A 15,145-nucleotide genomic window follows, 5' to 3' on the forward strand; every position below is an offset into this window, starting at 1 on the left:
AATATTATAGATATGGTAAGCCGCAGCTTCCAGATGCTATTGAAAGAAAGATTAAACTTTCTGCTTCTTCTCTGCTTATGGAATAAGACTCATAATTCTAAGCACAGAGATAAATTTATCCTGGAGAAAACATAAGCTTCATAAGTCCCTCAGCTCTCAGTCTAAAGAGTTATGGTTTTCCCCTAAACTTAGTAGCAGAGATGATAAATTGAGGGCGGAATGCTTAATACATTGTACTTTTTTATTTAATTCCCTGAGCTGGAGAGAACTGTATCTAGCCTCTTCCATTTCTTGGAATCATTCTTACTGCAGCTCGGGATGAACAGTTATTTACATCAATTGAATCTCCAAGTTTTCAAGTTTTGGGTGATATGTGAGAAGTTGCGTTCCTATAGGTTGTCATCAGTTTGGATAGACAGATTGTAAACAAATAGCAAGAAAAACCGCAATGTACATAGTGAGGTGCCTTGTCAGACTAGAAAAAATATATATGCAGAGCTGTTATATGTCAAATCATGTACACTGAAATAAAAATACTGCTCTTACACATGTCACATTACCATATTATGGGAGGAAGTAAAAATACAAAGAAGATAAATGAAAGCATCTTACAATGTAACAAAGCTAGAAACAAGTAGATTCATAAAAGCTGACAATCTAATGAACATGAAGGGAGTACCACAAAGCGTACAAACTATTCACCTTTTTCCTATAGTTAGCTATAACTTTAATTTATGCAAAGCTGAGGAATTACAGTTCCTTTTTAATTAGTTAGACATGATGACAATAAGCATGTTTACAATTGACTTCATATTTTCTATCTGCTGGAATTCTACTGCAATGAGGGCTTTTATCTTTCATAGTGTATAGCTGGACTCCATCGAGCTCAGCCACTAGCACCTGCCCCGACCCTGCCCAAATGTGCGCAATAGTTATATTCCAGGAGAGGACTTAACTCCTAACACAGCCACCACTCTCCATCCTATATATGTTGATACAGCAGTAAGCTGATCACCCCCTGCCTCTCATTTTGTGTCAAGCTACTATAACAAATCTTACAAATTCACCAGCCCCCAGCATTCATTTCTCCCAGAGCAGGTCTCTTAATCGTAGATATCACTGAGCTGTGTGCCTGTTCACATGCTATGTTATTGTTATATGTAACTATAGTAGTGATAGCAGTGCACACTCCAGAACAAACCATTGAAAGCTGAATGTATTTCAGCAGAATTTGCAGAATTTGAGGAAATAAGTTTGTGAAATGTTATCCCTTCTAAATATTCAACTGTGATTGACATTTTTGAAAAATGGAAGTTTTTAGGATGTTTAGGATGCACAACACTGAGTCATGAAGTGGCAGGCTATGTAAAGTTACAGAACTGGGTCACCAAGTGCTGAGGCGCACAGTGCATAAATGCTACCAAAACTCTGCTGACAAAAGCTGCAGCGTTCCAAACTTCCTCTGGTATTAGCATCAGCAAAAAAATTGTTTGCTTGGAGCTTCATGACATGCGTTTCTATCAACTGCATACCAAGCCTTACATAACCAAGCACAATGCCAATCATTCAATGCAAAGCATGCCACCATTAGACTCTGGAGCAGTAGAAACATGTTCTGTTGAGTGACAAATCATTCTTCTCTATCTGATGGGCAAAATTGATCAGAGAATGTTACCTGCCTGACTGCATTGTGCAAACTATAAAATGTATTAAGATAGGGATAATGTCATGGGGTTCTTAATGGGAAATCTTAATGTTACAAAGTTAAATAGTTATTATTGTTGAAAAACAAGACAAATGTCCATCAAGTTCACCCCATGCATGGGAAAGGATAAAGGGTTTATGTACAACCATAACCTTTCCCTCTTGGTCCTAATTATTGATTAACTGGACCAAACCTTCAAAGAAGAACTTTACTAATTTACATAAATATTTTTTTTTCTAAAGAAAAAGCATATAAGCTCTTTTTGAAACCATCAACTGTTCCCATTGTGACCAGATTTTGAGGTAGACTATTCTACAGATGAAACACAGGATTAAAACAAAATGAACAAACACCTCGTAGTAAATAAATAAATAAATATTCGTAACACATGTAAATAACATAGTGTACTTAGTTGACATTATTTTGCTTAAAATCCATCCCATCGTGAGAAGGTATACCCAAAAAGGATGGACCCTAACTCTTGTGGTTCACCTCGCTATGTGTCAGCAGACCTAAAAATAGACAGAGGCAGAGGAGGACCCAGACCCGACTGCTCAAACACTGTTTGTGGCAAGCTATATAAAAAAATGGCCAGCCCTAAAAGGGGGAGCCAGACTCCTGTTTGTACAAAGTACAAAAAACTATAAAACCAAAGAAATGAGACAACACATGTTGGCCATTTTGAACACACTATGGTCATTTAACAGACAGAACCTAGGATAAAAGCAAAATGAACAAATACCCTATAGTAAGTAAGTAAATAAATAAACAGTAACAGTAAATGTAAATAACATAAGATACTTAGTTGACACTATCAAAAGAGCATAATAGCCATCCCACCGTGACAAGGATAAAGGGTATATGTACAACCACAACCTTTCCCTCCTGATCCCAGGTATCGTTCCACTGGACCAACCATTCAGAAAAGCACTTTACAAATTTAAATAATTATTTATATTATTTTCTTCTAAAAAAACTGCATACAAGCCTTTTTTGAAACCATCAACTGTTCCCACAGTGGACAGATTTTGAATTAGACTATTCTACAGATGAACAGTTTTTATGGTAAAGAAGGTCTATATCTACTAGAGACTAACCTTTCTTTTTCAAAATGGAGGGAGCGTCCCATTGTCTTTTAAGGGGGTTTTACATGAAACAGCTTTTGACTATACTTTTATGTACTTGTACAAGTTAATCATGTACCCCCTTAGATGTCATTTCTCAAGACTAAATACATGTAACTATTTTAAAATGTCCTCATAAGTAAGATCCTCCATGCCACTTATTAGTTGTTTGGTTCTTTTTTGTACCTTTTCCAACTCCTGGGCATCTTTTCTATAAACTAGTGTCCAAAACTGAACTGCATACTCCAGATAACGTCATACTAATGCTTTGTAAAAGTGGTAGTATTACATCCCTGTTCTGTGGGTTCATACCTCTATTAACCCCTACACGACATATCACTTATATTTACATCATATGTCGTGTCCCTGCCTTTGAGCTTGCATCTTTCTTCACATGTGTCTTTAACAGCCGCAGTTGGATCGAAGCTCCACCCACAGCTGCTAACCATTTAAATCCCTCTGTCAATCTCTGACAGCAGTATTTAACCCATGCCTGCCGGAAGCAAGTCATAAATACCACCCATCGATGCCCCTGTCATGTGATCACGGGGCGCTGATGGATTGTCATGACAGCTGCCGTTCATTACGATAGTCCTCTAATCGCTGGCTCATTACCGGCGTTCATAGGAGATTGTGATTTCTGCTATACATAGCAGTACTGAAGCCCTGCTATGCATAGCACAGGTGATCGGATGATCGAAACTTCAAGTCTCCTAAGGGGACTCTTAAAGTAAAAAGTGAAAAAAAAAAGTTTTAAAAAATTTGAAAAAAAACAATATAAAACACAAGTTTACATTACCCCCTTTTTGTCCCATTGAAAATGAAACAGTTAAAAAATACACATTTGGGATCACTGCGTTTAGAAATATCCGGTTTATCAAAATATAAGATAAATTACTCCAACCGGTAAACAGCATAACGAGAAACAAAATCGAAACTCCAGACTTACATATTTTTTGGCCGCCACAACAATGCAATAAAATACAATAAGAGGCAATCAAAACATCGTATCGACCCCAAAATGGTAAAGCATCAGCTCAGGAAGCAAAAAATAAGCCATCACACAGCCCCAGATTCCAGAAAATAGAAACACTACGAGTCTTGGAAAAAACTTCTTATTTGAAGGTTTGGTCCAGTTAATCAATAATTAGGACCAAGAGGGAAAGGTTATGGTTGTACATAAACCCTTTATCCTTTCCCATGCATGGGGTGAACTTGATGGACATTTGTCTTGTTTTTCAACAATAATAACTATTTAACTTTGTAACATTAAGATTTCCCATAAGAACCCCATAACATTATACCTATCTTAATAAATTTTATAGTTTGCACAATGCAGTCAGGCAGGTAACATTCTCTGATCAATTTTGCCCATCAGATAGAGAAGAATGATTTGTCACTCAACAGAACATGTTTCTACTGCTCCAGAGTCTAATGGTGGCATGCTTTGCATTGAATGATTGGCATTGTGCTTGGTTATGTAAGGCTTGGCATGCAGTTGATAGAAACGCATGTCATGAAGCTCCAAGCAAACAATTTTTTTGCTGATGCTAATACCAGAGGAAGTTTGGAATGCTGCAGCTTTTGTCAGCAGAGTTTTGGTAGCATTTATGCACTGTGCGCCTCAGCACTTGGTGACCCAGTTCTGTAACTTTACATAGCCTGCCACTTCATGACTCAGTGTTGTGCATCCTAAACATCCTAAAAACTTCCATTTTTCAAAAATGTCAATCACAGTTGAATATTTAGAAGGGATAACATTTCACAAACTTATTTCCTGCAATGGTAGCATCAATTTATAGCATTACACTCAAATTCAGTGAGCTTATTAGAACGGTCCATTATTTCAAATTTTTGCAAAGGCAGATAGCTGGATTTTATATTCAAATCTTCCAGAAATCATTTTTTTTTTGCAAATTATTTCTTAGATTCAGAAAAATAGCGGTGAGGTTGCCACTTCTTTGCTTAATTGAAGTGAGCAAAATGGTGAAAAACAAATCTCACCAGTCAACGGTCCAAACACTGTACCCACTGTCCTGCTCTCATCTCTTCTTTGGAAATCTTCACTCAGCGTATAGTAGGCCTAAGATGTCATTTTTTTCACCCAATATTTATTTTTCTCTAGGGTCTGGAGAGACCTCATAGTATAAAAATTTTGAGGCAAATTAAATTTCCCTGCAAAACTCGAGTGAATTACTGAATTTAAATCTCGGAGGATTCGCTCATCTTTAGAATTCAATAATTACATGGTGTATCCAAATACTCTTGTCCATATAGTGTATTTAAGATAGATATGTAATTTTGGTGCCCTAAAAAAAAGCAGTAAGCACTTCTACTATCATTTGCAAATTGTTTTTTTTCAGCAAATACTACAAAACCTCACGTCAAGCAATATCAATGAAGCCTTAGAGCACGGTTGCCCAATTGGCTATGCGCTGCGGCCACTCCATGGTTATCATCAATAGGTTTCCAAAAGTTTGCCTCCCATTGATCAGTAAGTGATTGTACAGCTTGATTAAGTTACTTTTGTTGTAAATCCTCTTTATCTAGTAGTGTGCTACGATTTTGCACAATCCTCTTAATTAAGGCCACCGCCCCACTATCATTTGGTCAGTATTCGGTCAGTATTATTTCTCAGGAGTGGGAGCCAAAACCAGGTGAGGAACAAGCAGAGAAAAGGTATAATAGAAACTAGTGCACCAATTCTGCATTTATCACCCACTCCTGGTTTTGGCTCCTACGCCAGAGAAAAAATACTGAACAAATACTGATAGTGGGGTCGTGGCCTAAATGTGTGTGTATTAAAGATGAGTGGATCTTTTTAAATCCACTAACTTTGCTGAAATTTCCCCCCAAAATTGTTTAGTGATGAATATATTTGCTCAAATCTCAATAACGGAAATCTTGTAATTGCTTGGAAAATACATGTGATATGGGGGAAAGAGGGAGAACCCCACTGACGATACAAGCTTGCACTCTTCAGGAGAGAGAAAGAGATCCTCTCATCTCTAGTGTGCATCCATAAGTGAACATAAGAGATGCTACGTTTTCCAGTTTTCATTGTAAGGTTTTACAGAACAGAGGGTAAAGCATGAGAAACAAAGTGACATTCATTAGGAGGTCGGCTTTACATATGCTGTATTCTGATGCACGTCCTTAGTTAAAGTAAATAGTATACGTAACATTTACATAAATCACCATCATAAGTATATAGAATTCATGAATTTATGATATTAAGGATGGTGTGGATACAAGCCATTAAGATACAAATTGCACAAAATACTTTCAATTAGCTACTGGACTCCAAGAGAAGGAACATGTTGACATTATTAAAAATAGCTTCCCTGGTAATCTCATTAGAACTGAAATGCATGGTTTCATGATATATAATAATTTATAAGAGAAGTCACTTCCCTGAGTAAATTTCCTGTAAGTGAACAGATGAGCTGAGCATTTGCAGTAAATATTAACACTCCATAAACCATCTGACTCAACTCGTCTAGATTCTTGGACATGTCAGACAAGCCTTAAGTCCCTATTTGGTCTTGTCAAACTCTACATTAATATTAATAGCTAGATGGTGGCCCGATTCTAACGCATCGGGTATTCTAGAATATGTATGCGGCCGACCGGGCGCAATCAGCAGAACGTTGTTTAAATTTGGCGCCAAAATCGCTGATTGGTCGCGGCCGGCAACCGCGACCAATCAGCAGAACATTGTTTAAATTTGGCGGCAATATCGGTGATTGGTCGCGGGTGGCGGCAGCGACCAATCAGCGAACTGTGTTAGTGAAGACCGGAGAGCTTGTTTTAATTTGGCGATAAAATTGCTGATTAGTCGCGACCGCGACCACTCAGCAAAACGGTATTTAAATTTGGCGCCAATCTCGCCGATTGGTCGCGACTGGCGGCCACGACCAATCAGCAGAGCAGTGTTTAAATTTGGCGCCAAAATCACTGATTTGTTGCGGCCGGCGGCCTCGACCAATCAGCAGAGTGGTGTTTAAATTTGGCGCCAATCTCGCGGATTGGTCGCGGTCGGCCGGTGGCCGTGACCAATGAGCAAAGCGTTGTTTAAATTTGGCGCCAAAATCGCTGATTGGTCGCGGTCGGCCAGCGGCCACGACCAATTAGCAGAGCATTGTTTAAATTTGGCGCCAAAATCGCTGATTGGTCGCGGTCGGCCAGCGGCCGCAACCAATCAGCAGAGCGTTGTTTAAATTTGGCGCCAATCTTGCTGATTGGTCTCGTCCGGCGGCTGCGACCAATCAGTGTCGTATTAGCGAGGACCGTTGTGCGGCGCTGCTTGTGCGGGTACTTCTGCTGCGAGCAGCTGGGAGATGAGCGGCTGCTCGCAGCAGAAGCATCCCGACCGGCGGCGCCGCTCCCCGGTCCTCCGTTCACACTTGCCGTCGGGAGATCAGAAGGCCAAGTCGCTGATCTCCCGACGTTAGCCACATGGAGGTCAGCGGCGCCGCCGGTCGGGGTAGTTCTGCTGCTAGCGCCGCTCATCTCCCGGCTGCATCGCCGCTGACCTCCGTCCGGCAGATGAGCCGCTAACGGCCGCCATCTTTTTTCTGAAATCCTGTGTCGCTGATTGGCCGCGGCCGGACCAATGAGCGACGCGGGATTTCCTGGACAGACAGCGGCCGGACCAATGAGCGACGCAGGATTTCCTGGACAGACAGACAGACAGAAAGACAGACAGACGGGATAAGACAATTATATATATAGATGGGTTACCAAAGATGAAATAGTTTTTGAGCCCCATATTTTCTTGCCAAATGTTTCCAGTAACCTTAACAATCCGTTGTACTGGCACTTCTGGGCTCTACCACTGGTCTAGGTATTGTGGAATCCAGCTATGATGTTTCAATGTAAAACATGTGACTGCTGCAGTCAATCACTTGTATTATCTCATAATAGAACAAAGAAACAGAAGACCAGGCTATAAGTTGCTTGCACTCAGATGCATCAATGGTCCAGAGGTATGGATGGATTGAGATTTTTAATTTTAAAAACCTAGCAAAGGGTTGCTAAATAACATAGGACAAATTTAAAAAAAAGTAGCAAAACATAAACACAACACGTTTCGGCTGTCTAGCCTTCATCACGTTTTTTTAAATTTGTCATATGTTATATAGCAACCCTTTGCTAAATTTTTAAAATTAAAAATCTCAATCCATCCATACCTCTGGATCCTCCAAGCATCTGAGTGGAAGCGCCTCATAGCCTGGTCTTCTGTTTCTTTATTCTACCCCTCAAGTTGGAACCATTCACAGGAATAGTCCACGGCCACCACGCTGGCGGCAAACCCCCATCAGGGATCTATATTGGAGACACGCTCTTTTCAGGTGAGTTTAATTGTTCACAAACATCACAGAAAAGAAACAAGCCTTACCAACACCAGGTCAGGTTACCCATCAGGGGGTCTGCTGCATCCTGCCTGTGCTTTGGTAAGGCCCGTTTCTTTTCTGTGATATTTTTTATTCATGTCCTTTTCTGTGAGCGGTTTTTAATTTTAGAGTAGGGACTCGAAAGTATGAGGACCCTTGACGCGGGTTGCGAGCTTGCGTATTTTGGGCAAAATATTGACCAATACCTCATGTAATGTATTTATCTTATACATTATTTTTCATCTTTTTATTGCACATTTTTCATTTTTTGCAGGACACAGCCAGGCCCTTTAGTGTTGTTTGGGTGAATTGGGGCCTCTGTCTTGTGGGATGCACGTATATAGTGCTTGACAGCCCGCTTGATTTAAAATTATGGGCGTCATTAATAGGCTCTAAGCTAGATACTGTGCATCACACGTACAGTGGGTACGGAAAGTATTCAGACCCCTTTAAATTTTTCACTCTTTGTTTCATTGCAGCCATTTGGTAAATTCCAAAAAGTTCATTTTTATTTCTCATTAATGTACACTCTGCACCCCACCTTGATTGAAAAAAACAGAAATGTAGAAATTTTTGCAAATTTATTAAAAAAGAAAAACTGAAATATCACATGGTCATAAGTATTCAGACCCTTGGCTCAGACACTCAAATTTAAGTCACATGCTGTCCATTTCCTTTTGATCCTCCTTGAGATGGTTCTACTCCTTCATTGGAGTCCAGCTGTGTTTAATTAAACTGATAGGACTTGATTTGGAAAGGCACACACCTGTCTATATAAGACCTCACAGCTCACAGTGCATGTCAGAACAAATGAGAATCATGAGCTTAAAGGAACTGCCCAAGGAGCTCAGAAACAGAATTGTGGCAAGGCACAGATCTGGCCAAGGTTCTAAAAGAATTTCTACATTACTCAAGGTTGCTAAGAGCACAGTGGCCTCCATAACCCTTAAATGGAAGAAGTTTGGGACCACCAGAAGTCTTCCTAGACCTGGCCATCCAGCCAAATTGAGCAATCATGGGAGAAAAGTTTTGGTGGGAGAGGTAAAGAAGAACCCCAAGATCACTGTGGCTGAGGTCCAGAGATGCAGTAGGAAGATGAGAGAAAGTTCCACAAAGTCAACTATCACTGCAGCCCTCCACCAGTCGGCCCTTTATGGCAAAGTGGGCCAACGGAAACCTCTCCTCAGTGCAAGACATATGAAAGCCCACATAGAGTTTGCTTAAAAACACATGAAGGACTCCCAGACTATGAGAAATAAGATTCTCTGGTCTGATGAGACGAAGATAGAACTTTTTGGTGATAATTCTAAGCGGTATGTGTGGAGAAAACCAGGCACTGCTCATCACCTGACCAATACAATCCCAACAGTGAAACATGGTGGTGGCAGCATCATGCTATGGGGGTGTTTTTCAGCTGCAGGGACAGGACGACTGGTTGTAATTGAAGGAAACATGAATGCGGCCAAGTACAGAGATGTCCTGGATGAAAACCTCTTCCAGAGTGCTCTGGACCTCAGACTTGGCCAAAGGTTCACCTTCTAACAAGACAATGACCCTTAGCACACAGCTAAAATAACAAAGGAGTGGCTTCAGAACAACTCTGTGACCATTCTTGACTGGCCCAGCCAGAGCCCTGACCTAAACCCAATTGAGCATCTCTTTAGAGACCTGAAAATTGCTGTCCACCAACGTTCACCATCGAACCTAACGGAACGGGAGAGGATCTGCAAGGAATAATGGTAGAGGATCCCCAAATCCAGGTGTGAAAAACTTGTTGCATCATTCCCAAGAAAACTCATGGCTGTACTAGCTCAAAAGGGTGCTTCTACTCAATACTGAGCAAAGGGTCTGAATACTTATGACTATGTGATATTTCAGTTTTTCTTTTTTAATAAATTGGCAAAAATTTCTACATTTCTGTTTTTTTTCAGTCAAGGTGGGGTGAGATTGCACATTAGAGAGAAGAAAAAAATGAACTTTTTAGAATTTACCAAATGGCTGCAATGAAACAAGCAGTGAAACATTTAAAGGGGTCTGAATACTTTCCGTACCCACTGTATCTGTGTTACTGGCGTCCTATGCAAGCCCCATCTGAGTGCATTTGTAAAACTACACAGCCACTCACATATCTGCCAATTCATTGAGGGGGTGGCTGTTTGCACCAGTATTTTGCACCTATGCTGCCCTTTATTATGGGGGTCTGCTGCATCCTGCCTGTGCTTTGGTAATCTGACCTAGTGTTGGTAAGACCTGTTTCTTTTCTGTGATGTTTTTTATTCATGTCCTTTTCCGTGAGCTGATTTTAATCGTTCACACCCTACTTTCATGTTACACTTTTAATATTACGCTTAGATAGTACTCCCAGTTTCCCTACCTTTCTTCCCAGGATTTTTTCATTATCTCATAATACAAACTGCAGCTAGTGATTGTCTGCAACAGTTACATGTTTTTGTCAAAAAATCATTGCTGGGGCCAGTATACAGCGAATACCAGGGGAAATTAGGAAAGAGCACAGGAGTGTCAGGTACCATAAGGTGAACATTACTCAATTGTTTTCTACCATTGTAACCTTTGCGTAATACAGAAGGGGCTGGGATTCCCTTTCATCTCTACATAACATCAACAAAGTTTTGAGTGAAACAACAAGAGTAGCATATTGAGGAGAGATGAGGTCGAGATTTGTGGCCAGGTAAAGTTGTATGTACTTTAAATCATAGACTATAGTTACATGAATTTGGACTCTTTGAAGAAATGAGTTGTTAATGGGCAGCACGGTAGCTCAGTAGTTAGCGCTGTTGCTATACAGCACTGGGGCCCTGGGTTCACATCCCACCAAGGACCAACATCTGCAAGGAGATTGTATGTAGGTTTCCTCTAGGTTCTCCGGTATTCTCTTACACTTCAAAAACATCCTAATAGGGAATTTAGATTGTGAACCCCAATTGGGAAAGGGATGATAATGTCTGTGAAGCGCTGTGGAATATGATGGCACTATATAAGCAGTGTATAATAAATCAATCAATGGTTACTTAAAACTTGAAATGTAAGGAGTAAATGTGATGGTCCTGGGCAGTGAGCTATTATTTTGTTTTTTTAAATTATTTGTTTACTGTTACTTATACAGTATAACACCAACATAGTCTGTGGTTCTGGGAAGAAGAGGAGCAAAAAACGAAAAACAGAAAAATCCAAGGTTGCAAAGGGGTTAAAGAGTCTTTTAAATTTAAATATTTAAGAAAGTGTAGGAAGTTTTCATCAACTTTAACATATAATAAACTGAACCATAAACTTGAATCAAATGTTATGTTTGCTATCCCAAACATATAAATACTTTACATTTCTGAATACACAAAACATAATGTAATCAGACGAAGCAGTAGATCCATTTTTTCTTTTTCATACTCAATTCAAACTGTTATGTGAAATTGAGGTTGAAGCTTTTATTCTCCTGCAGTATGCTAAAGGCAATGAAACATGAACACAGCAGAACTGCTGTGCTTTAGTTATCCATTACCAATACAGCCTCTGATCCCCCGCAGACATCAGAATCGTACTAAAAAAGCCATTTAATTATATCGAAAAAGCAATAAAAAAAGTGAACCCCGGGATGCTGCAATGCCCCAGTTCTGTAACAGTTAGATCATCTCAAGCTTCCTGAAGAGGCAGCAATAGATAAATAAATAAATTGTCCAATAAATAAAGAAAATCTGCCAACTTCTGGCAGATTTTCTTCATGGTATATATAAACAACAGGTTTTACTAGATGACACAAAGGATTATATTAAAACTTTACTCAAATGAATGAGAATCATCCAAGAGGGATAGCCATAATTTCACACTGTACCCATTTATTCAAGGTGGCCTCTGAAAATGTCTAGTTTTAAGGGCAACCTAATATTTATGACAATTCTGCCTGTCAGTTCAGATAAAATTAGTGATTCAGTGAGATCTTTGTCTACTTAATGATTGGTAGATTCCATTGTCATACATTCTAAATCTGAAAGCAAATGAATGGTTTTCACTAGGCTTTGCACAATGTTCCATTAACAGAGAGCTGGACATTACTGATTCAAGCCATCCAAGTGGTAATGTAAAGTGTGCAGTCACTACCATACCCTGGAATGTAATATAATCTCTACAATGGGAATCTACAGCGGCTCCGCTCTTTGTATAAAATCTGTGCTTGATTGCGAAAAGCTGCTTTATGTCGGATAGCTTTGTGTCACAAAAAAAAAAAAAAAAAGACTGGATAACAAAAAAATAATTTTATCTAGCTATCACAAAAGGTAGTTGAAGCAGCAACTAAAGGATATTTTAGACATCATTGCAAATCGGTCCAAGTATGGACTGCAATGTGCGGACTGGCCATGGCACACAGCTTCATATAAGGCTGTGTCACTTGAGTCAGGATTAGAGATGAGCGTTGTTCTACTCGAACTGTTCGCCAATCTCAAATTCGAGCTGTTTTGGGCGGGTTTGGGCGGTGTTCGAGCCGTTCGGCAAACACGAACAATTTGAGAAAAATTCGGCTGTTCGAGGTTATGTTCGATAACTGTTCGTGCACCAAAATCATAACTGGATTTTTTCTCAGTAATGATGAAAATTAATGTTAATATGCAGTTTGAGTGTACAGCGGGGTGGGGGGAGGGGCAGGGGATGGATCTCTGCAGGAACAATGAAGATCTCCATTTTTTTTTCTCTTTCCCGCATTTGCAGTGGGGAGGTGCAATCTGTCAGCCTATCAGCAGCGCACACACGGAGCGAAGTGCTTTTTTTCACACAAGCAAGGGCATGTGTCATTGGCAGTGTATGTCACATGTCCTTGCCCTATAAGACCAAGCCATTTTCCCCGTCGCCACCATTTTCTCACTGCTGCAGCTGCGTGTTAGACGGCACCGCTGTTGCTGTGTGCGCTATACCTTGTTAATTTCAAGCCAATTTTCGCACAAATATACAGATAGCTTGGGAGTAGGGAATAGTTGTGATTGCAGTCCTTTTAAGGACTAGGTTACAGCATTTCCTACGACTTTTATCAGGGAGGTCTGTGCTCTTAAATAGATAGGTTGTGGGAGTAAAGACTAATTGTAATTGGAGTCCTTTTCAGGACTAGGTTACATGAGTTCCTATCAGTTTTTGCCAGGCAGGTCTGTGCCAGTGCTGTGCAAGTTTTTTTCACAGCATTTGGCTGAATCTAGCAAAGCTAATCCTTTTTGGCCTATTGCAGAGTGTGTTAGTCAGTGGAGTAGCCTATCTGTGTTGCAAGATATAACACCTGTGTATAGAATACCAATTTTTTTACTGCACCTAGTGAAGTAAAATCTTTTGGGCATAGCATCATTCTATTAGTCCATCTATACTGACCTCCATCAGGTTGCAAACTGAATATAATTTTTTTCTGCATCTAGCTCTGAAAAAATATTTGGGCTTCTAGCAGTGTGTGGGACTTGGTCTATTAGTCCATCTATACTGACCTCCATCAGGTTGCAAATTAAAAATAATTTTTTTCTTCATTTAGCTCTGAAAAAATATTTGGGCTTCTAGCAGTGTGTGGGACTTGTTCTATTAGTCCTTCTATACTGACCTCCAGCAGGTTGCAAATTGAATATAATTTTTTTCTGCATCTAGCTCTGAAAAAATAGTTGGGCTTCTAGCGGTGTGTGGGACTTGGTCTATTAGTCCATCTATACTGACCTCCATCAGGTTGCAAATTAAAAATAATTTTTTTCTGCATCTAGCTCTGAAAAAATATTTGAGCTTCTAGCAGTGTGTGGGACTTGGTCTATTAGTCCATCTATACTGACCTCCATCAGGTTGCAAATTAAAAATAATTTTTTTCTGCATCTAGCTCTGAAAAAATATTTGGGCTTCTAGCAGTGTGTGGGACTTGGTCTATTAGTCCATCTATACTGACCTCCATCAGGTTGCAAATTAAAAATATTTTTTTTCTGCATCTAGCTCTGAAAAAATATTTGGGCTTCTAGCAGTGTGTGGGACTTGGTCTATTAGTCCATCTATACTGACCTCCATCAGGTTGCAAATTAAAAATAATTTTTTTCTGCATCTAGCTCTGAAAAAATATTTGGGCTTCTAGCAGTGTGTGGGACTTGTTCTATTAGTCCCTCTATACTGACCTCCAGCAGGTTGCAAATTGAATATAATTTTTTTCTGCATCTAGCTCTGAAAAAATAGTTGGGCTTCTAGCGGTGTGTGGGACTTGGTCTATTAGTCCATCTATACTGACCTCCATCAGGTTGCAAATTAAAAATAATTTTTTTCTGCATCTAGCTCTGAAAAAATATTTGGGCTTCTAGCAGTGTGTGGGACTTGGTCTATTAGTCCATCTATACTGACCTCCATCAGGTTGCAAATTAAAAATAATTTTTATCTGCATCTACAGTACCTCTGAAAAAATATTTGGGCTTCTAGCAGTGTGTGGGACTATTTGTATTAGTCCATCTATACTGACCTCCATCAGGTTGCAAATTCAAAATAATTTTTTTCTGCATCTAACCCAGCCAATAGTTTTGGCCTAATACCACAGTTTGGCCACTCAGCTCTGCTCGGTTACCATCCATTGTTTTTTTGTGCAAACAACTCCAGAGTTGTGAATTAGTTAACCACCAAAATGAGTGGAAAAAGGCCTGCTGCTGGTGGAAAGGGGAATAGGCGTGTTGGGAAGGGGAAAAAAGGTTGTGTCCGTGGGGTAGGTGTTAAAGCAACAGTAACATCTGCAGAAGAAAGACCATCTTCCAGAATAACTAAAATGTCTACTTCTTTTAGCGGACAATGTGATAAGATCCCTTTCTTACGGCCACGCCAATCGCTACAAATTCCAGATGAGGCACAAAAACAGCAGGTGCTTCAATGGATATCAAGTGCTCCTTTAAGTGGGCTCTCCTCCACATCAACTTCAACATCAC

The 15,145-nt window shown here is 39.9% G+C and overlaps 1 protein-coding gene across 2 annotated transcripts in view; it reads right to left on the reverse strand.

Moving 5' to 3' along the window:
* AGBL1 (AGBL carboxypeptidase 1) overlaps positions 1-15,145 on the reverse strand; it is a 1,577,225-nt gene that overhangs the window by 98,795 nt on the left and 1,463,285 nt on the right. The window lies entirely within an intron of this gene.

Source organism: Phyllobates terribilis, unplaced genomic scaffold (assembly GCF_046119375.1).
Source record: "Phyllobates terribilis strain yellow unplaced genomic scaffold, ASM4611937v1 Scaffold_11__3_contigs__length_659146591, whole genome shotgun sequence".
Lineage (NCBI taxonomy): Eukaryota > Metazoa > Chordata > Amphibia > Anura > Dendrobatidae > Phyllobates > Phyllobates terribilis.